The sequence below is a fragment of the Cnephaeus nilssonii genome (assembly GCF_951640355.1).
Source record: "Cnephaeus nilssonii genome assembly, chromosome: 14".
Lineage (NCBI taxonomy): Eukaryota > Metazoa > Chordata > Mammalia > Chiroptera > Vespertilionidae > Cnephaeus > Cnephaeus nilssonii.
Genome location: NC_137085.1, coordinates 60,708,364 through 60,730,667, shown reverse-complemented (window position 1 = coordinate 60,730,667; position 22,304 = coordinate 60,708,364).

The following is a 22,304-nucleotide window of genomic DNA, read 5'->3' as shown; positions in this document are numbered from 1 at the left end:
TTTAGTGTATATGTATACCAGTGTAAACATCTTACACTAAAAACCCTGTTTACCTGCATTTAATACCGTATTTCTCAAGCTTAGAGGGCCATGGAATTTTTTTAATATATATATATATATATTTTATTGATTTCAGAGAGGAAAGGAGAGGGAAAGAGAGAGATAGAAACATCAATGATGAGAGAGAATCATTGATCGGCTGTCTCCTGCATGCCTCCCACTGGGGATCGAGCCTGCAACCCAAGCATGTGCCCTTGACTAAAATCAAACCCAGGACCCTTCACTCTGCAGACCGACGCTCTATCCACCAAGCCAAACCAGCAAGGTCACCATGGAATTTTTTTTTTAAGTATCATCTTTTAATATTCTAATGAACTGGTGTTCACTGAACTCACGTTGGAAATTTCTAGTCTACAAAACATGACTTGGTTAATCATTTTGATAGAATTAGTTACTAAGCACTTCTTTAATTCACAGCTAACCTATAACATGCTTTAAGTAGGTTTGTGTATTGAATGATTACCTTCCTCTGATATAAATTGGAATAGGTAGTAGTTTAACGTAATCCAAATGATTCCAAAGATCTAGACAGTGTGGGCTCCCTGTTGAACTTCCAAGTGGTATAGATGTTTGGAGTTATGGCTGGAATATTTTGCTCAGGAGACCAAAATTTGGGATTTCCTCTCTCTCTGCACCAACTAGATTCTGCCTCTTCTGAAGCCAGTATCCCTGACCCTGCTTTGGCATTTAATCAATGAAATGTGGGAATGACTGGATAAAGACAGTGCAGACAGGCATCAGTATGACCTAAATCTATGCCACCACTTAAAAAAAAAAAAAAAAAGGAGGTCAGCCTGGCCAGTGTGCTCAGTGGTTGAGCATCAACCTATGAACCAAAAGGTCTCCAGTTCGATTCCCAGTCAGGGCACATGCCTGGATTGTAGGCTCGATCCCCAGTGGGGAGCGTGCAGGAGGCAGCCGATCCATGTCTCTCTCTCATTGATGCTTCTATTTGTCTATACCTCTCCCTCTGTCTTTAAAAAAGCAATGAAAACATATTTTTAGAAAGGTCAAATATGCAACTGATACTGAATTGGCAATCCTGTCTTTTCTATTATTCTGGAATATTTTTAATTTGATGGCTATCATGGGCAAAAGGTTTGCTTCTAGAATTGCTAATGCTTTTAATGCATACATTCTTCTAAGTTTAGCAAGAAAGAGCAACTATAATTTGAGTGGCATAGCTTGGCCCGAAGTGGTTTCCTTATTTAAAAATCAATAACTTTTGTTTCAGAAGGAAAATAAATATTTGGCAAGTTGATGGTTTGAGATTGTTTTTTCACTGCCAGAAGTCTTTGTCCCTTTTTTCTTCTTTATTTTATGAACCACAGAACAAATTTTAAGACACTATTATATTTTCTTAATTAAAAATCATTTTTAGAATTCAGTTGGGGAAATAAAAGCCTATGAATGTAATTGAGAATCTGATGACATTGGTAGCACTGTACTTGTTCAAATTTATTTGATTTCAAATTTACATAGGAACATGCTTTAAAAATGCATGCTTAAATGAAATCAAGTTTCAACATAGCTTAGAAGTGGCTTTATTTTAATGGTCTAGCAGAGAGGAGGTATTTCAGATGGGAGGGACAGTGAGAGAGTGAGAGTGGTGGAGGAATGTTAAAAGAGGCATAAAAGAATGGACTTGATTTTTTCACTCAGACTTCTAGGTGAGAGATATGACAAGGAGATCTTGAATAGTCCTCTCCCCGGGACTAAAATATATAAAGGTACTTGAGATAACTGGTGATGAGAATTCATACATTAAGCATATGTCAACCATTCAATGTCCTCTGCTTGACTCTTTGGCCCATGGGTCAATATCAAAGTCTCCAGAGTCCCCTTAATATCCTGTTAGGAGTCTGGAGTCCACTGGGTCTGGATGGCCATCACATTGCAGAGCTGCTCAGATGAAACTTTCAAGGCCTCACTGGCCCCGAGAACAGTAAACTCCTGTAGGGTCAGTCATTTCATTCCATCCTGAGAGGTCCTAACATAGTTGGGAATTAAAGTTTCAAATAGATGATTCAGGACCCCAACTCTTAGCTGTGTCCTTGTCCTGTTTTTCCTGGTATAAGTCTTCATGAAAAGCGAAAGACAACGTCACAGATATAACTCTATAAATCTAGGGTTGTGGAAAGGTGGTTGAAGTCCACATGGAAATCGTCAAAGAGCCAGAGTTCAAGGTCTTATAGGGGTTGAAGCTGTTCGAAATGAAGGTAATTTAAAAAGGGGATAATAAAGAATTGTGGAGCCAAGGAATTGGGAGGGCCATCAACTTGGATGTTGAAATACCTTACCAACTCATAAACCAGATTAAAATAATCTAGTTCCCAGAAATTAAAAGATTTTCTGGGAATTGTGCAGATGGCAGAATCAAGAATAGGGCGGTAAGAGAGAGTGGGAACTAAAGAAAAATACTGAGTGCTTGCAACATGGCAGGCTCTCTGCTAGACGCTTTTCAACAGTGAATCGGTTCGTCTTCACAACCACCCAGAATAGGCTTATAGTGGTGGAGGCCAGTGTCAAACACATTTGTGCTCCAAACTGCACTCTCTTCCCCACTTCAAGTGGGTCATGGAAGTGACCCTGTGGGCTGTCCAGAAGGAGGGTCTGGAGAGAGAGGGTAGAGCCAGAAAGGAAGCGGCATAGAGGAACAAGAACCCTGCAAACCCTCATATCCTAGGAGTTTCAGGTACACGAAGAAAGTGTGGTCTCTAAAATGAGAGTTTTATAGAGAATGTCAGATTTCAGTTTTTGCGTAGAGACCAAAAAAAGTGAGAAAGGAGTTGAAGATGAAAAGAAAAGGTATGTAAAAGAGTGGGGGGAGAGGAGAGCAGGCAGTGTGGGGATGAGCTGGGCCTGGAGGAAAGAACTGCGGGAGGTCCATTAGCGATTCAGAGGATAATTGTTGAATTTGTTAATATCACCCCACCAGGATAGCAAATAGGATGTTGGTGTAGAACCAGGGCTTCTCTGGTCCTGAGCAGCAGACCCACCTGTCTTTTTCTTTTTTTAAAAAAAAATTATTTTTATTAATTTCAGAGAGGAAAGAATAGGGAGAGATAAAAAGATCAATGATGAGAGAGAATCATTGATTGGCTGCCTCCTGCACACCCCTACTGAGGATCAAGCCCCCAACCCAGGCATGTACCCTGACCTGGAATCGAACCATGACCTATTCATTCATAGGAAGACACTCCACCAGTGAGCCACACTGGCCAGGCTCACCTGTCTTTTTTCATTCCCTCCCTGCTCCCCCCAATTCATTGAAGCAGCTGGCACTAGGTTAACCCCCAGCATCCCCTCCCCTCCACATACCCAGCCCCTCAGGCCATATGTCCTTTTATGACACCAGTTCACTTTTTCATCTGTCCAATCTGTACACTTCAACTAAATTTTATCCCATTTTTAAAACTCATGAGAAAAACTGAAGGCAAGGATATGATATCATTTGCCCAGCCCCCATGTGAATCTAGATATGAGTCCCTTTCGTTCATGAATTTGCAGTCAGAATGCTAGGAAAACTGCCTCATTTCCTATTTTTTAAAATATTTCATTCATATTCTGCATTGTAGGGGATAAATAAAGCCATCCACCAAAGTGCCTCTACTTGTAATTGTATCATCATAGGCCCATTTGTACATAAAACATAATAACCATCATAAAAAGCAGTCATGTTTTTAAAAATTAATCCTTTGCTGTTCTCTGTCGTGAAGGGCACTGAGGACAATTAGACGGCAAAAGGACATGCACACGTGGGAAATGTACTGATGAGACTTGGTTTGCAGAGGAAAGGGCATCGGCTGACAGAAATAGTCTAGACATGTCTTATACATGGGTGATTCCAGAGTTCACAGAATCCTCTGGGAAGGATGCTTAATCCTCAATAGGAAATTTTAAGGAGATGACTTTTCCTAGCTAATAAGAGACAGGCATGAGGAATAGAAAATATCATCCTATTCCCTTGATTGTAGACAGCAATTTAATAAGCGCTTTTGGCTCGTTTTTATTATTATTATTATTATTATTATTTGGGGGGGAAATGGGGGTAAGTAGAGGAATAGGAAAACAAAGAGATACCCTAGTAAACATGCATATTGAATGTGAGTCACATTCCCATTTCAGAAATGTCAAAATACATGAAGATGTGCATCTTGGGGTCAAGGAACCATGGTAATAAAGTTAATAATGCCTTTTTAAAAATAGTATTGGTAGATATTTCTCTTCCTCTGTGGTCATTTGAATGCCCTGAATAAGAAAAAACTATTAGCATAGCTTTTCAGAGTAGCCTTAGTTTGGCATTCTCAGGAAGAAAGCACTCCTATGAACTCAGAGATTCTACCATGTTCATCCAAGTTATCCTGGGTCTAGAACAGTGATACATTGGGAAGTGGAGGCAAAGAAGCTAATTTGACTAAAATACTGAACCTGATTAGAGCCTCATATACCAATCTAGCCAAGGTGCATTGTTGGGAGTAGGTAGAGGACCATTCTTCAGTTGACCTACAGCACTCGTTTACTATAGTGGTACATGAGCATCCCTTATCGTGGCGATTTGATGACAACTTAGAAATATGAAAAAGTTAGTCCCTGTACTTCAACAAAGTGGGGTGTGGGAACAAGTGCGGAGGGAAGCCTAATCATAGAACATGTCATATATATAGACATGTTCTATATATATTGATTTTTTACAGAAAGGAATAGAGAGTTAGAAACATCGATGAGAGAGAAACATTGATCAGCTGCCTCCTGCACACCTCCTACTGGGGATGTGCCTACAACCAAGATACATGCCCTTGACTGAAATCAAACCTGGGACCTTACAGTCCACAGGCCGACGCTCTATCCACTGAGCCAAACCCGTTAGGGCAGAACATGTTTCTTGATGCCAAGAGAAAAGAGCTAGAAGTGGGAGCATACGGGGAAGAGGGAACGTTAAGAGAGAGAGAGGAGGGGAAACAAATTGTTCCCAGGACTCACTCATGGAACTAGAAGATTAATGGGGACCATACTCCAAGTTGCCCCACAAACTGCCCCAAATTCTCTCTCCCCCCTCCTGCTCGCTATTCTACCACAAGTGCATCGAGTCCCAGGAGATCTTGCCAAGTGGGGCTCCCCACTCTTGGTTACACTTGAGTACCCCATTCACTCTAGTGCTTTCCAGTCTCTATGCCTTAACTATGTTGATAGACTCCCATAGAAAGTAAGTCTCCAACTATGCCCAGAAAACTTCTTTACTTCTCTCTTTTACTGACCATCTTAAATGCTACCTTTTCCATGAAATCTTTCGTGAGCATAACTCCTTGTAATCTACCTTCTTAAATCACTTCTCTCATATTTTACGTTAGGATCATTTGTGTCCTTGTCCTATTTTTCTTGGTATAAGTTCATTCAGGGCAGAGATAATCTTCCACCCTCTGAATATACAGAACAGTCATTCAGTTACATTATGTGAGTATTTGACAGAAAGTAGTTCAATAAAAAGAATGAGAGAAATAATTTAAATAATGGTGGTAATGCAGACCTCAATGGGCACATGCCCAGAGAGAGCTTGAGATAGCAAGTCCCCCAGAACCACCCTCAGAGGGTTTCTATTTTCCCATGTGCCTCTCATGGTGAGCCTCTTACCAAGGTAAGTTTTTGGGGACAATATGGTCCCCATAAGCAAAATAACTACTTCATCTCCTGTCTAATCAAAGAAATTATCTGTTCCAGTGCAGAAGACAAAATCTAGCTGCTCTGGATTTATTATAGGGCAAGATGTGAAATGGCAACTGGGAAATTTTTACCATCCATGCAGAATTTAGACCCTATACCCCATCATAGATGAGTTCTCACTGACTCTCCCCACACACCACACTGCAAGCCTCACTCCGCTAGTTACTAGTGTGTACTTCCTGGAGTAGATATGAGCTCCTTAAACAGGCCTTCTTCCCCACCTGAGTCTTATCAGTGCCTGCCTAATAAGTAGGCACTTAATAGTTATTCATACAATTACATCTCAGGCAAAGTAAAAGGGAAGGCTCTAAAGGCTGACTTATGATTTTCTATTATTCTAAAAGATATTACAGAGACAATGAGAAAGATCTGTTAGATAATAGGATTCCTGTTATGTAATAGAATTGAATAATTGTTAATTCTCTGACTGAAAACTGTGTAAGAAATTACATGTAAAAAAAAAAAAACTATGTAAGAAAATTCTTTATTTTTAGAGAAAACACGCTGAAGTATTTCAGGGTAAAGAAACATCATGCCTGCAATTTTCTCTTAAATAATTCAGAAAAAAAAATGTGTGTGTGCATGAATATTTGTGGAATCTGTGTGAAGATATTCAGAAATTCTTGGTACTATTCTTGCAACTTTTATGTAAGTCTAAAGTTATGTAAAAAGAAAAAAACTGGTGTGTGGAGAGGAGGCTCTTTTGGGCTGGCCAAGAATTTCTGAAGTCCCCTGCCCTTCCTTGCCATAACCTCAGTAGATAACAGAGATTTTTCAACAGCTCTTGGCCAAGTACAAAGGGCACAAAAACCCAACAGCAAGGAAAACCCTACCACAGGCAGCTACAACAAACTTGGATTATGATCGCCCTGGGCTTATGTGAGGTTTCTTTCCCAACTATTTTTGGGAATCCAAGACTTCTCCAAGTAAAGGTAACCTTAGCTTTCTCAACTTCCTCCTAAGCAGAGAATTCCAGAAGCACTGAAGGGTGGTAGTAATAATAATAATGCCAATTATTATTCATTGACAACTTGCCATGTGCCAAGCTCTATGCTTGGAATTTTTTCATCCATTTTCAAAATTAATTCTCATAGAACACAAAGGACTTAAATACTATTATTTTACCCCTGTTGGTGCTGAGAAAGCCCATGTTTATAAGGGTTAATCCCAGCTAATAAGTGGTATGTTAGTTCAGGTCCTCCAAGAAGCAAATGTCAAAAGGATATTAAACATGGAAGAGATTTTACTGGAAGAAACCCTCATCAAAGGTAAAGGAAAAATAAACAGGAGTGGGAAGGGTGAGCTTCAGACAGGTCTCACTCCTGGAAGGAAAGGGAGGAGAGAGGCTTACCCCATGTAAGGGTCCCAAGGCGCTCTTTTTCTCCCATTCTTGGATTAGGGTTCTTAGGTTTTTGCATGAATCAAAGTAAGCTTATGATTTTAATGTGTTAAGAAAGTAGAATGGGACAGTACCTTTCCTCTGGCTGGGAAATATTACCTCCAATCCTGCAATGTAGTTCTTGTAAATTGCAGGGTTATTTTTAAATTCTGAGTTTGTGCTCTTATTTTCCATAAGCATATACAATTACATCATTTCAGAGATAATACAAAGTGAGCTGTAGTTCAGCAGACTACCTAATTAATGATATCTTTCTGAGCCAAGTCCTTGGTGCTACACAACATCAATCTCTAATCACAACGTCATGGAGAAGAGAATCATTCCAGCAATAATAAGGCTTTAGATCCACACATCATTACCAGAGGTCACACCCAGCATCAGGAAAAGATCAGGCATCATGGGGGAAATAGGACCAGCATCAGGCATGGACCCTAAAAGACATTATTTTATTTAATGCTTTCAGGCCTTGGTCAAGAATAAATTTTCATAAAAACTTAAAAAGATGTCCATCATCAGTTCTATATTTTATTCTAAACCAGTACTTTCTGGTCTGGCCTTTTGTAGCCCTTGAAGGGTCTACAAGTTCATACGAAGGCATAAATAACATGCCCGTCAAACACAGGTCTTATTTTTTTAGCAAAACATACTAATGTGATGATTAATAACATGAGAGTATATCTTAAAAGCATGGCTAAGCTCAAGAACTGGTAATATCATTAGGTTATTTCTCAATCCATTGACACTAAAAGTACAGCTTCCAGCATGCAACAGCTTGTGATGTTTCTCTGATTAAAAGAGACCACCATTGGGCTGGCTTTAGCTCAGTGGTTCCTTCCACTACAGAAAAGAGACCACCATGTTTCTGTGAATTTCAGCAACTGGTTGCCACAAACCATACACACCATTAGAGCCATCAGAAAACAAGCAATTCTAATTAAGGCAAAAATAGGGCAAAATCTAAATGGGCAGGACTGCGGCACACCACCCACCTGCCACAGCCCGCTGGTCAGTGGCCTGGGCTTCCCTCTTTGAGGTGATCATGGGGCTATGCCCAGGCCCCTGACCAATTGCATCACACCCACATTTGCTGGCCTGGTGCCAGTGGGTGTCATAGTGTGGTCTTGGCTGGTTGTCCGGAAGGTCGTCCAGAAGGTTGTTCAGTCTAATTAGCATATTATGCTTTTATTATTATAGATTAGGGGCCCAGTGCACAAATTCATGCACCTTGAAAGAAACTGTGGGCTGTAAGGCTGAAGTGGGCACAGGGGGGGTCTCGGCCCATCCTCCACATCCCTAACCGACTCCTCCCACCACAGTCCCCGGTCTCCTGTCTGCCGGCAGCCTCGCTCCCACCATCGCCACTCCCATGTGCCCTGCTCGCACCTGCTGATAGCGCAGAATGATTGGGGCCAGCGCCAGCAGCGGGTGCAAGTGGGACCGGCACTGTCAGCAGGTGTGAGCGGCGGCTGCTGCCCCGATTGCCCCTCAGGAGCAGTGGGGAGGTGGAGAAGCCCTCGGGAGTGATCGGGACCGGCACCGGGTGCCAGTAGCAGGTGCGAGCGCTGGGCGGGACTGCGGCACATGGGAGCAAAGAATTTTCAGTAACCACCAGAGGCTCACCCCGATGACAGTGGCTGGCACCCCGACTTAGTCTGGCACCCCTGCTCACCTGCTCCACCATCCCGCCACGGCCGACGCCCACCATGTTCCGCTCGTGCCCCCTGGTAGTCAGTGAACATCATAGCAACTGGTTGTTTGGTTGTTCGGTTGTTTGGTTTTTCTGCCATTCGGTCTATTTGCATATTGGGGTTTTATATATGTAGATATTGGGAACCTGTGCTATGGAAACAATTCCCTGTACTATTAAATATATTGAACATTATATAAAATCTCCCAGTGTTCTTGGGCCAGGCCTTCTTTAAAAGTGATCTCACATCCTCAATAGATTATTTTAGATACTTGCAAATCCACCTTTTAAAGGCAAAAAGTATCTGTAAGATACTTTTACAATCTGTAAGATAAATAGCAATATGGAATATCAGTATGTTAATTAATGAAACAAAATGAAGGAATTGTGCATTTATTTGTGTATTCTAGAAGCAAAATCTAGATTATGAATTCTATGTGAGCCGATTTCATCTTGGGGATCCAATCTGATTTAGTACCAGTCTGTCCCACCTGTTCATGAATCCTCACAGTGCAGCATAAATTGGCAGCACTAGAAGGGATACAGAAGTGTGGACAGTTAAATTGGTCTTTTTCACACGTGTATGTAAAGCTCTTCGATGTTGCAATCATCCAGAAACCATCCAGTACCGAAATTTTTTTTTCAAAAATAAGCCAAAGCTATTCAGAGAGCGTTTAAGGTTTTAAAATAACTAAAAGTACTTTTCTAGAAATATAACATCTGAGGGAAAAAAGTTTAATTATTCAGTAGAGACATCTTTGTGCAAACATGAGCCTGGGGTCTAAAATGTGCCCACATTTGCATCATACTGAAGCTGCTGCTTCTCCAAACTCTGTACATCAGATATGAAATTGTTATATTGCTGCTCATCATAAACTACTTCAAACAACTGCATTTGTTCTACAAATATTTATTAGTGCCTACAAGGGTTTGCCATTGTGCTAGATGCCAGTGTACACTATGGTGTGGCAAAAATGAGTAGAAGCCATCAAAATTTCATGCTCCCTCTCCGTGTTGAGGTATACCTAGGAAGTGGCTGCCCAACCAGGAATTCCACGTCCCAAACCCCTTATACCTTAGGTGTCACCATGTGAGTAGTTCTTGACATCAGAATATGTTTGCAAATTATGTATGTCACTTCTGGGTCAAGTAATTGATTATAAGAGGGTATTTTCTGTATCCTCTCTTTCCCCTACTGGAAGCAGAGGACTCTGATATCCTAGAGGACTGGGAGCCACAACATGGAAAAAACCTGGGTCTCTGAATAGCCATGTGGAGGGAGGCCACTCACCAACCAGGTGAGAATAAGGAGGATTTAACTATGCAAAGAGGGAAAGAAAGGCAGAAGACAACGCACATATAGGATGCTCCTACTAGGAAAGTACACATGGGAGGGATTAAAAGAGACCACCATTGGGCTGGCTTTAGCTCAGTGGTTCCTTCGACTACAGAAAAGAGACCACCATGTTTCTGTGAATTTCAGCAACTGGTTGCCACAAACCATACACACCATCAGAGCCATCAGAAAACAAGCAATTCTAATTAAGGCAAAAAAATAGGGCAAAAGCTAAATGGATAAATAATATCTGTCACAATATGTAAGTCTTTAGTATTACTTGCAATCCATTGCTCATTACATTGGCTACCATTGTTTTGTATATTTCTTTACGTTTTTATTCAGTACTAAAGGCCCGGTGCGAGGGGGGCGGCGGGGGGAGGGCGGTGCGGCCCTCAGCCCTGCCTGCGCCCTCTAGAAGTCCGGGAGCCCTCGGTGGATGTCTGCCTGCTGGCTTAGGCCCGCTTACCGCTTAGTGCTGTCGCGAAGGTGGGAGAGGCTCCTGCCACTATGTGCTCGAGCCAGCCTGGCTTTTGGCTGCTTCTTAATGCTGCCATGGAGGCAGGAGAGGCTCTAACCACCACCGCTATGCTTGCCAGCCATCAGCCCAGCTTCTAGCTGAGTGGTGCTCCCCCTTTTATTATATAGGATGATCTTATGAACTTGAAAAGATGTCATAAAGTAAAATATTGAAAAGTAGGAATACAAAGGAGCCTGATTGTTTACAAAATGTTCAAAATCTTGTAAATATGCATTAGAAAAAATTTAAATGTTTTATCTCCTTAGTTTAGAAGATATAAAATTAGTTTTTGTATGGGCTCTGGGAAGTCTATGAATCTTCTGAAACTACAGGCAAAAGTCTGTGGTTTGTACATAGATGCATTTTTCTAGGGGTACATACCACAGCAAAAATCTGATTTTATGAGACTAAGGATTAAATAGATCCGTGTCTAGAAATATTTAAAAGGGGAGGAAAAAGAGAACCAAACATTCCAAATGATTTTTAAAAAACCACCGTTCATAAAATGATGAATTTTAATCGAACTAGTAATTAGGTAAGAACGGGTTTTAGAGGAATCAGCCCAGAGCCCATCCAATGAAGTCAGGATCCTTCCCGTCATTATTTCATTAGTCTGATCAGTATGTCCTCAGAGGCCAGATTTTATCTTCCGTAACAGATTGGAAAAGGAAGAAATTAGAGTTAGAAAAATTAAGTGCCTTTTTCAGAATCTGTAGGAGAATCCCAAAGATCTCTCCATTTACTATTTTTTTCTTTAATCATCTGATTATTTTCATAAAATTGAAATGGGTGCCAAGAGAGCTCTTTGCCTCAAAATTTAGGGCTCTTCTGTGTATTACAGCCTGATGTTTGGCAGCGATTAACTTATTAGGGAAGTTCTTTCACAGTAGCCAATATCTACATTCTGCTCTACCTTGGAAAAGAACAAACATTTTTTATAATCCTCAAATTGCAGACCAATCAATCTGAGGGATAATCTCTTAGAATTCTCTGTGATATTCTTTTCACCAAATTTCAGGATCACATTTTCCAGCCACGTATTTGACATAAGCAGAAAATAGTTTTCAGACGTGACCTTTCCACCGTTATGTTTCATCTCTTTATTGAAAAATTAGATATCATTTGCAAGATCATTCTAAACAGAAGATTCATCTTTTATTCCACACTCAGGAACCTACTGCTAAATTTAGAAGGTGATGCCTAATATCTAAATGTTGACAGTACTTAATCAAATTCTGGTAGGTCAAAAAACTGTCTTTTGTCATTTTATCCAAGGCAAAATGAGCTCAAGAAGACTGATGGCTCATCATGCAGATGATGACATTGTTTTTTATTATTTACCTTGAGAAGTACAACTGCCAAACTAATTGGCAGAATCATACTTGCTGATTAGCACATTCTCTTCAAGTCTCTAAGGAAAAGCCAAATCACTACCTTGTGGTTGTTTGGTGATCATGGATCCAAACATAGGGAGCCGAATGATCAAGATATGGTTGCTTTATAAGCTCACCTAAAGTCACAGGTATGTTCTGGCAACCCGTAGCCCCAATATATGGGAGGACATTCCTCATCTCACCCTGGAGCTATAACTGGCTTCCACCACCCACAGAGTGCTAGTTGTGTATCCCAACACCCATTCTTCCCATCTTTCCTAGGAAAACAACCCTGATTTTTAGTTGGGCATATTGTCACTCAGAATTTTTAAAATTACCTTTCACTGCATGGGATGTGATGAAATGGCTTACAGCAGACCAACATTCCCACTGAGAACTATTAGCAAAGTCAAATAAAATGACAGAATAAGCAAACATGATTCATGTGTAAAGCAATTAAAGGGCTGCTATAGCAACCAGGATTAGAGGGGCCAAGATCTTGGAAAGGGGAAAACAACCGAGAGGTGAGTTGATCATTTGCAACAGCTTTTTCTCTGAGGGCGCTTGCCCATTCTGAACAAGGACAAGTGGCTGAGAACCCAAGCTTTGCACACCCAGAGGGCTGCTGGGGGCTGGCAGAGGAGCCGAAAGAGATTGTGGTGGTTTCCTGGGGCCAGAGAGTTAAAATTACAAACATCCTGGGCCAAGACAGAGCATGGTGGGGGAACAAACCACTCACCAAATATAATAGTAATCATAAATTTGCAATGAACCCATTGCAAATTTAAGTGCAAAATGAAAATGAAGTGAATATCTCAAATATGTGGAAAGATACACAGCAAACTGGTAACCTAGTACCTCTTGGGAGGGAAGTGTTTGGGAGGAGATGAGGTAAAATATTTTATTTTCCAAAGTTGGTTATTGGAAACGTTCCCAATAAGCATATTTCACTTTTGAACTTAACAGAAGAGAAAGGTGATACAGTATTTTATACACCTATTTATCTAGTCAATTCTAAAAGTTTTATCCATTTATTCCTACAGACCTCACACATTTCTTGTTAAGATTATTATATGGTTGTTTTAAAATTATTATTGTGATAAGATTCCATTGTTTGTTTTGTTTTCTAAGAAGTCACTGCTTGTATATAATAGAGATATGAATTTTGCCCTGGTTTTTCTTATAACCAGCTACTTCACTCGCCTCATCAACTGAATTAGCACTTTCTGAATAGGATGCTTTATCCTCTTGGGCATGCTGTGCATCCCTCATTCCACTTGGTTATGAATGTGTGTGGTGCTGATGAACTGTTGGAACCTATTCCACCTGTGACCATTAGAGCGGATCAGTTCTTCATGTTCTTGACATGGTTCCCATTTTTTCTATGACTGCTTGACTTAATCTTAGTCTCTTGTGTTCTTTTCTGTTTACACAGATTTTTTTTAAATCATCTTTGTAAACAGATACTGTATTAATAGATTAAATAAACTGTCTACATATATGAACTTCATCCACCAGGTGCTCACGCCCAGGCACTGAGCTCCCTCTGCCTGGATAGCCCAGCTCCCTGTAGTTGCTACTTGTTCTCCTGACACTGTGACTTGCCTGGCCACAGGGTCCTAAAGGAGGTGGGACAATGCTGGGCTGGGGTGTCCAAGACAACCTCGCCTCATACCCGGAACAATCTCTCCCCATTCAGGCCTTTATTAGGATGCATTACTCACTCAGGGCTAAATTCCTCCTTGCTGCTTCCTATGGTTCCAACCAGCAATCTTTAGAACAGAGTTTCCCAAGCTGTGAAACACCCTGGAGACAATCATCTGCCAGGTGCATAAGTTTTCAAAACCTTTAAAATTCTAAAGTTTTTGTTTCTTTTCATTCTGATACATCTCAGAGTATTTCATCTGTTCCTGTATGATATAGGAAAATTCAATAGGGTTTGTTGTTGTTGTTTTTAATTGATTGTTGATAGATTTTTATAAAACATATCCTATATAATAAAAGCCTAATATGCTAAGTGTTTGGTCGTCCAGTTGGTCATTCAACCAATCAAAGAGTAATATGCTAATGATATGCTAAGGCCACTCAACTGCTTGCTATGACGTGCACTGACCACCAGGGGGCAGATGCTCTGACCAGTAGGTTAGCTTGCTGCTGGGGTCCGGCTGATTGGGAGTGAGCGAGATGGGCCGGACACACCCTGGAGCCCTCCATGGTCCCACCCCAGCTGGCCAACCTCTCATGTCCCTCCCTGGCCTCAATCATACACCGATGGGGTCTCTCAGCCTGACCTGTGCCCTCTCACAATCCAGGCTGAGGGACCCTTCCCCCCCGAGTGCACGGGCCTCTAGTATATCTATAAAGACAGAAACCAAAAACTAGCCTACCATCCTAAGCTCCAGATAACTCATATGGACATTTTTAAATATTAGAGTAATATCCTATATAATAAAGGGGTAATGCAAATCGACCAAACGGCAGAACGACAAGTCACTGTGATGCTCACTGACCACCGGGGGCAAACACTCAATGCAGGAGCTGCCCCCTGGTGGTCAGTGCGCTCCCACGGTGGGAGTGCAGCTCAGCCAGAAGCCGGGCTGATGGTTGGCGAGTGCAGAGGCCTGCCTCCATGGCAGCACTAAGGATGTCCAATGGCTCGGCTCCCAGACTGTGAAAGGGTACAGGCCGGGCTGAGGGACACCCTCCACCCCAGTGCACGAATGTCGTGCACTGGGCCTCTAGTGTGTAATAATTAGAAAGTAAATAATAGAAGAAAAGATGAAGGGTATATTCATTCACTCATTTATTTGCAAATATATAACTAGTAGCTAGGACTGGACCAGAAGTAACACTCAGATGCTGCAGTTGGGGCTTCTCCTCAGTAAGTTCTTGGGGTCTGGATGGAAAAGCCTTACTAAATAATCTTGAAATACTCATTTCCAACATTGTATTAAAACAAAAAAAAAAAAAAAAAAAAAAAAACTTGTTCTTAGACTTGTTAATCGTTATTCTGAAGACGGGCAAAACTTTGGTTCCCTTCAGGTCAAATACTCTTTAAGTAAATGTCATCCATTTCTTTCCTGGGATATAAAGAGAGTTCCAATATCATTACTCACATGCCTTTTAAAAACACAATACATTTATGTCCCTTAAACTTAGCAGAAATACGAAAGAGCATCTGTGTAGTCTGGTAATATTGACACTGTCACGGTGGTTTTATTTCAGGCACCTTCCAGCATTATCTATATTTAACTACAAGAAATGGTGGCTATTTCTTTTAGGATCCTGAAACAAGAGCTGGAAAGAACGCCAAAAGATTACTCAGTATAACTCCCCATATATAGGGAGTCCTCGGGGACCAAAACCCAACTTTATCTACCTGAGTTTCCTAGCATTTAGTATGTGCTCTATAAATGTTCTCTGAATTGACTGAAAGTCATGACCATTGACAACTTATCCCTTAAAGATTTTTCAGGGAGATCCTCATGCTCTTTATCACGGAAAAAGGGTCCCCAGGCTCTGACTCAACAAATGAAGAATCAGTCGCAATGTTGGAACTGCTGTAAAGTAGCCCTTACACAAGGGAACTCAAAGTACTTAGCAGTATTACAGGGCAATAGTTTTGTTTAAAGGATATTCCGTCCAGAAACCACAAAGTACAAGAGGAGGTGGGGGCCTGTCTGCAGTTTGAAATGGCAGACTTCCTCCAATTGCAATTAGCATTGAAATGATTTTCATAACCATCGCTATTCAAAGATACCACCTTTGTAGTCATAGTAACCCTTTTACATGTAAATTTGGTTGCAGCTACAAGTCTACTTGAGCCATTCATTGTATTCTCCTTCCCAAACCTACCAGTTTTTTTTCCCTTTGATCTAACAGAATCTACTGTTGCACCTTCTTTCTTCTGTTAGAATCTAACATATTGATGCTCCCTAAAGGATGTTAGGAAATCTAAATAAGATATCATACGAATTACCAAGTTAGGAAAGGGTTTCCTGGATTAATAGGAAAAGGTAGCCGATGTTGCTACATTCAGATATATGGCAGGTGTCAAGTTCTTACACAAATTTCAAACCTATTGTCTTCCTTTTGTTCCTTGTTACCATAAAGTTACACCATTTTACTGACTTAAATTCCTGGAATTATAAATGGTCCCATTTCGGTTATAAGATTTGAGAATAAGGCCGTGAGATTGTTTCCTAAAGAGGACAGAATCCAAATGCTGAACAGACTTTAACGGGTTTTTTGTTTTTTGTTTTTTTCTTTCTCCTTATTTATAAAGGAAAATCTCAAATGAGAGATAAGGCATTATGAAAATTAGCATTTCCCCCGGTATTTTCTCTTTTAGGATCTGTTTTGACATCTGATTTTGTGATTACAGAAATGGGTTTTCGGATCTGTTCTATTTAGAGACAGGCATCAAATTTCACAGCAGAAATAGACCTCAGACTTTTCTAGTCCGGAGTCTTTATATTGCAGGTGAGAAACTGAGGCTGCAAAGAAATGAGAAACCTACTCAAGGTCACACATCTAGCTAATGGCTCAACTCAAGCCCCCTGATTCTTGATCTGTCTGTTATTTCCGTGGTATGTCTAGTCTTCACACCATGCTGGTGCCAAAGGATTTTGGATTTCAGGATTTTCGTTTTTGCTATGGTTTTTTTTTCAGATAATTAAATTTAAAAAATAAAATCAAACAATATTCTTTAGTCTGAATTATCCTGATCCTTAATGGATAGCATGCGTGCCCTTTCTAATTTCATGTGGTTCAGCATCCAAAGCCAGAGTGAAATTGTTACCGGAAAGGGGACCTGGCCCTTGGCAGGTCTGCCTAGCGCCAGCCCGTAGGTAGTGTGTGGCTTCTTGACTTCACGCAGGAAAAATTTCACACGTGAGTCCAGATGACTATGAGGGAACATTTATTAAAGCTGGGGATGGTACAAGAAAGGGCTCGGTATAAAAGAAGCAATAGGAGAACCTAGCTGGGCTGCCATAGTTCTCTGGGAAGTCAGAGAAAAGCGGGTCTTGGGGACAGGTTCAAGGGACTAACTAGCCTGCGATGCTCTGCGGCTGCCCATTGCTCATGGGTTGTAAATCTCATGGGATCCCTTAGAGTTTGGAAAATGCATGTCTGTGGGGGAAGAAATAGGGGAAGAAGAGGGGAAGGGAATGGCTGGGGAGGGGAGGGGTGGCCGTCTGGGTGCTCCCCAGAGGGAAAGCGCGAGGGATCCTTTGTCTTGAGGCTTTTATTTCTTTCTCACAGGCAGGAATCTTAGGGGAAGTCTCAGGGGAGGGTTTCAACAGATTACTCATCCGTTTTCTATCTGTGCTCCTTCATGGTCTTCACTGATTGGTCAGTGTCAGGGCAGGGAGTCGTCCGTCATCATAGCTGGTCCTGGTGTGGCCCACCTGGTTTTGCTGCTTTTCTGGGTCTGGAGCTGAAATACAACCGAGGCCTAGATGTTATCTCTAGGGAGGTGACCTTCTGTATCTGCTGTAAATTGCTCTGCTAGTTTGTTCAGCTATCTGTTTCAGTTCCCCTGCTCCACTTGTCCTGGCTGACTGGCCTGTCTCAAAATGAGGAAATCAAAAAGGTTTGATTTAATATTTAGGAGGAAAAAATCTTGATTTGTTCATTCATTATACTAGCATTAATTCATAGTGACATTTTTAGAAAAGGCACTTTATTGGGAAGCTAATAGAGCTGAAGCCTCAGGGATCCAACTTGGCAGGCCCCTTCCAAGGCCCTATAACTAAGTTTGCTTTGTGATGGGCCCATGAAAGTGTTTGAACTTCAGGCCACACAAAACCTGGACCTAAAAGGAAAAAAATGTCGAGCTCATAATTTGGATACACCTGAAGGCATCGGTTAACCAAAAAAAAACAAACTAATTTCTTATTCTTTTTTAATTGAGTGCTAGGTTAGTACACCAAGGGATTAAATTCATTCAGTCATGTAACAAATGTTTATTAAGAGCATCCTATGTGTCAGGCGCAGTTCTGGGGTTTGGGAATAACACAGTGACACCATACCTGGTCCTCACAGAGCATAGTACAGTGGAATTCACTATATACATCTTCATTTATAGTACATATCCTAAGTTGTATTTTTGAATAAGATGAAGTAATGTGCTTTACTTGGGAGGATTTCTTGTTAAGGGAATCGCTGAGCATTAAAGTATTAATTAATGGGTTTATGTAAACTTGGACAGTATTCTCTAGAAGAATGGCATGGGGAATGTCAGTCTCTGGCATTGTCTTGTTCATTTATTTTACTAACAACCTGAAGGTAAACCACAAGCATCCTTATTAAATGTATAGCTGAAGATGGTAAGTCAATACAATGAATGACAAAGTGAAGACTTGTCAATATTTTCCATAAAACGTAGGTGGGCTTTCATGAAAGGCTGTTCCATTATTAACAACACTATACCCGTTTGTCTGTTGTGTTGACAGGTGTCAAGAGTAATATGTTAGTATGTGTTCAATCACTGTGATAGTTTTTCAAATTAATATGTCAGCTTTAGTAATTGAAGCATTTCTTTTTTGTGAAGTTAAAGTACTGACATCTGTGTTCAAGTCTCATTTATTAAAACCAAATTTCTAGCCAGCCCTGGCCAGTGTTTCTCAGTGGTTAGAGTGTCAGCCCATGCACCAAAGGGTCCTGAGTTCAATTCTGTCAAGGGCACATTCCTGGGTTGCAGGTTCAATCCCTGGCCTCTGTCAGGAGCATGTGTTGAAGGCAACCAATCGATGTGTCTCTCTCACAGTGATGTCTCTCTCTCTTCCCCCTCTTGCTCCCATTCTCTAAAAATCAATGGGAAAAATATCCTCAGGTAAGGATTAACAAACCCACACACACAAATCTCCAAACATCTGAAAATCATTCATGTAATATACCATATCAACAGAATAAAGTACAAAAATGATGTGATCATTTAATATATGCAGAAAAAGCATTTGACAAAATCCAACACCCCTTCATGATAAAATACTCAATAAGTTAGGAATACATAAGAACTTCCTCAACCTGATGGAGGCCATCTACAAAAAAAACCAAAGCCAGCATCATACTCAATGATGAAAGATTAAATGTCTTTCCCTTGAGATCAGAACAAGACAGTTCTTGCCACTTCTTTTCAACATAAATACTGTACTGGAGGTTCAAACAGGGAAATTGGGGGGGAAATAAATAAAAGGCAACAAAATTAGTAAAACTCTCTACTTAGAAATGACATGATCTTGTATACAGGATATCTGAAGGAATCCACTTAAAAAACTATTAGAATTGATAAACAAGTTAAGCAAGGTTTCAGGATATAAGATAATATAAAAAAATAATTGTATTCAGGCCTAAATTGTCCATTATTTCTAAGGATTTTCAAGTCACTTTATTTACTTTTTCAAGAATTTGATGACGAAAAATTTTTTTCTTAATGATGATTATAAATGTTGTTTAAATTACGAGGTTTAATATGATTCCTAATCTAATAAAATATTTGTGTTTAATATTTTTACCTTTTAATAATATAATTTTTAGCCCTGGCTGGGTGGCTCAGTTGGTTGGAACATATTCCCATACACTGAAAGGTCATGGGTTTGAGTCCCTGTCAGGGCACATACCTGGGTTTAGGGTTCAACCCCCAGTTGGGGCATATAAGAGAGGCAACTAATCAATGTTTCTCTTTCCCTCTCTCTTTCTCCCTTCCTCTCTGTAAAAATCAATGAACATATCCTTGGGTGAGAATTAAAAATATAATAATACTAGAAACCAGGTGCACAGATTCATGTGCCGGTGGAGTCCCTCAGCCTGGCCTGTGCCCTCTCGCAATCTGGGACCGGCGGGGATCCAGCTGAAACTGGCAGTCCGACATCCCCTGAGGGATGTAGTAGTGCACAAAGTGACAGGCATGCCACTTCCGCTCATCCCAGCCCCACTGTGCCTGCCACCACCGCTGCTTGGTAGCGCTGCTGTGGAGGCAGGAAAGGTTTGTGCCACCCCAGTTGCGCTCACCAACCATGAGCCTGGAGTCTGGTGCCCGTTGGTCAGCTGAGCGGCGTACCCACTGTGGGAGCTCACTGACCACCAGGGGTCAGCTCCTGCATTAAGCGTCTGCCCCCTAGTGGTCAGTGCACATCATAGCGAACAGTCAATCAATCATTAGGTCGTTGGGTCGCTTAGGCTTTTATATATAGAGATAATTTTTATTTCATTTCTTTTTATACTCCCACTGATCTAAATTATTCCTATTAATTATACTTAACAGAAAATTTGAGAAACATACAAATTTAGTTGTCCTTCGTTCTAGGTATTTGTATTCAACCTTTTGTTATAAATCCTTATATTTGAAAACATTTAGATGTACATTGAAATAAGAATGGCAACACAGTAACTATAAAAGACAAATGAAAAACAAACCATTTTGGATGGCAATCACAACTATAATTCCAGGATGAAAATAAACTGGTGAGCCTCCCAAAGCACAGAACGTTTTATAAAGAATACACAATCTATCTGCACTGCTTACTGGACATTGGCCAGCTGGCTGCAGAGTTACAACTATTTCTCAGATGTTGTTATGAAAGGTGGCCATTTATCAGAGTTATTGAGATATTCTACAATATTCCCTAGGATTTGTGAATTTATTATTAATAATATTATTGTGTATGTTATAAAATTCACTTTACTGCGTATCACTGTTACTGAAATAAAATTTATCAAGTAGTATAGAAGTATTTCCGTATTTAACAACCAGTCTGGCATTAACTATCTGCCCTGTCTTGAGTCTGCATGGGCCTCTCCATATAGGGAACAAGAGAATTACCCTTAAAAAAAGGGACTATCTCCATTATAGTCTGATGTGTGCCTGGGACAGGAGACTGATAAGACAGGAAGTATTTAAGGAAAAATAGTGACTCTTCCCCATTACTTTTGCTAAGAACTTTCACCAAGACAAGGCTGGAGGCCCGTTGGTCCTCCCTGTGGATTAATCACGAGGCAGAATCACCACTGGTTATGGGGGAAGTGAAGACATCCATGGAGAGAAGACTCATCCTCCCCATCCAACTCGTGAGAGAAAGATACACGTGAATTCTCAGAGTTTCCAACAGCAAGAAATGGAGTTCAAGATAAACAAGAGGGTCCTTTCACTCTGAGTCACATGTAAAATGGTGTCCATTGCAGTTATTTATCACTGGGACTCAACAGAAGAGTAATGGAGGAATTGTTCAAATAGATTATGATCTACCTATAATAAAATATTCTGGCCCTAGCCCGTTTGGCCCAGTGGATAGAGCGTCCGCCTATGGACTAAAGGGTCTCAGGTTCAATTCTGGTCAAGGGCATGTGCCCAGGTTGTGGGCTGGATCTCCAGTAGGGGGAGTGCAGGAGGCAGCCAATCAATGATTCTCTCTCTTCATTGATGTTTCTATCTCTCTTTCCCTCTTCCTTCCTCTCTGAAATCAATACAAATATATTTTTAAAAATATTCTGTAGCCTTTTTTTAAAAAAAGTAGTCTTTCAATAAGGTAGTAGTACAAGTGCACATTTTCTTCATTTGCTTCACTGAAATCTCTCTAAGACAACAATAGGCACAGACAACAGTATAGTAATTACCAGAGGAAATGGGGGTGGGGGAGATAGAATAGGGTTAAGGGGGGGATAAATGATGATGGAAGGAGACTTGACTTTGGGTGGTGAACACACAATAAAATATACAGGTGATGTATTATAGAATTTTACACCTGAAACCTATATAATTTTATTAACCAATGTCACCCCAATAAAGTCAATAAAAAATAACAAAACAAAATCAGATAGTCAAGGGAATTCCATCTACAATGAAGCCAGGATATGGCTCTGTCCCAAACTACCAATGATAAAGATTTCCATAATGATATTTGGACAAATTAAGAGAGAAATATAATGATATTTGGGCAAATTAAGGGAGAATTCCAAAAAAGTAATACATAATATTCCTTTTACTTCACTTTCATGAATTGAATAAAACTAAGCAATTTATTTCAGCATTCAAATGTACAGCAGTACATTCCTCATCCCACAGTTGAAGCTGAAGTCAAATCTCACTTCTTTGCCAATATTTTAACTATATTTTATAGTGAAATTCTGAGCCAGAGATAGATAAAGAGAGAATGCAGCAGGAGAAGGAAGCCAGCAGGGCACCACTTTTTTGAGCCTTTAGAAGT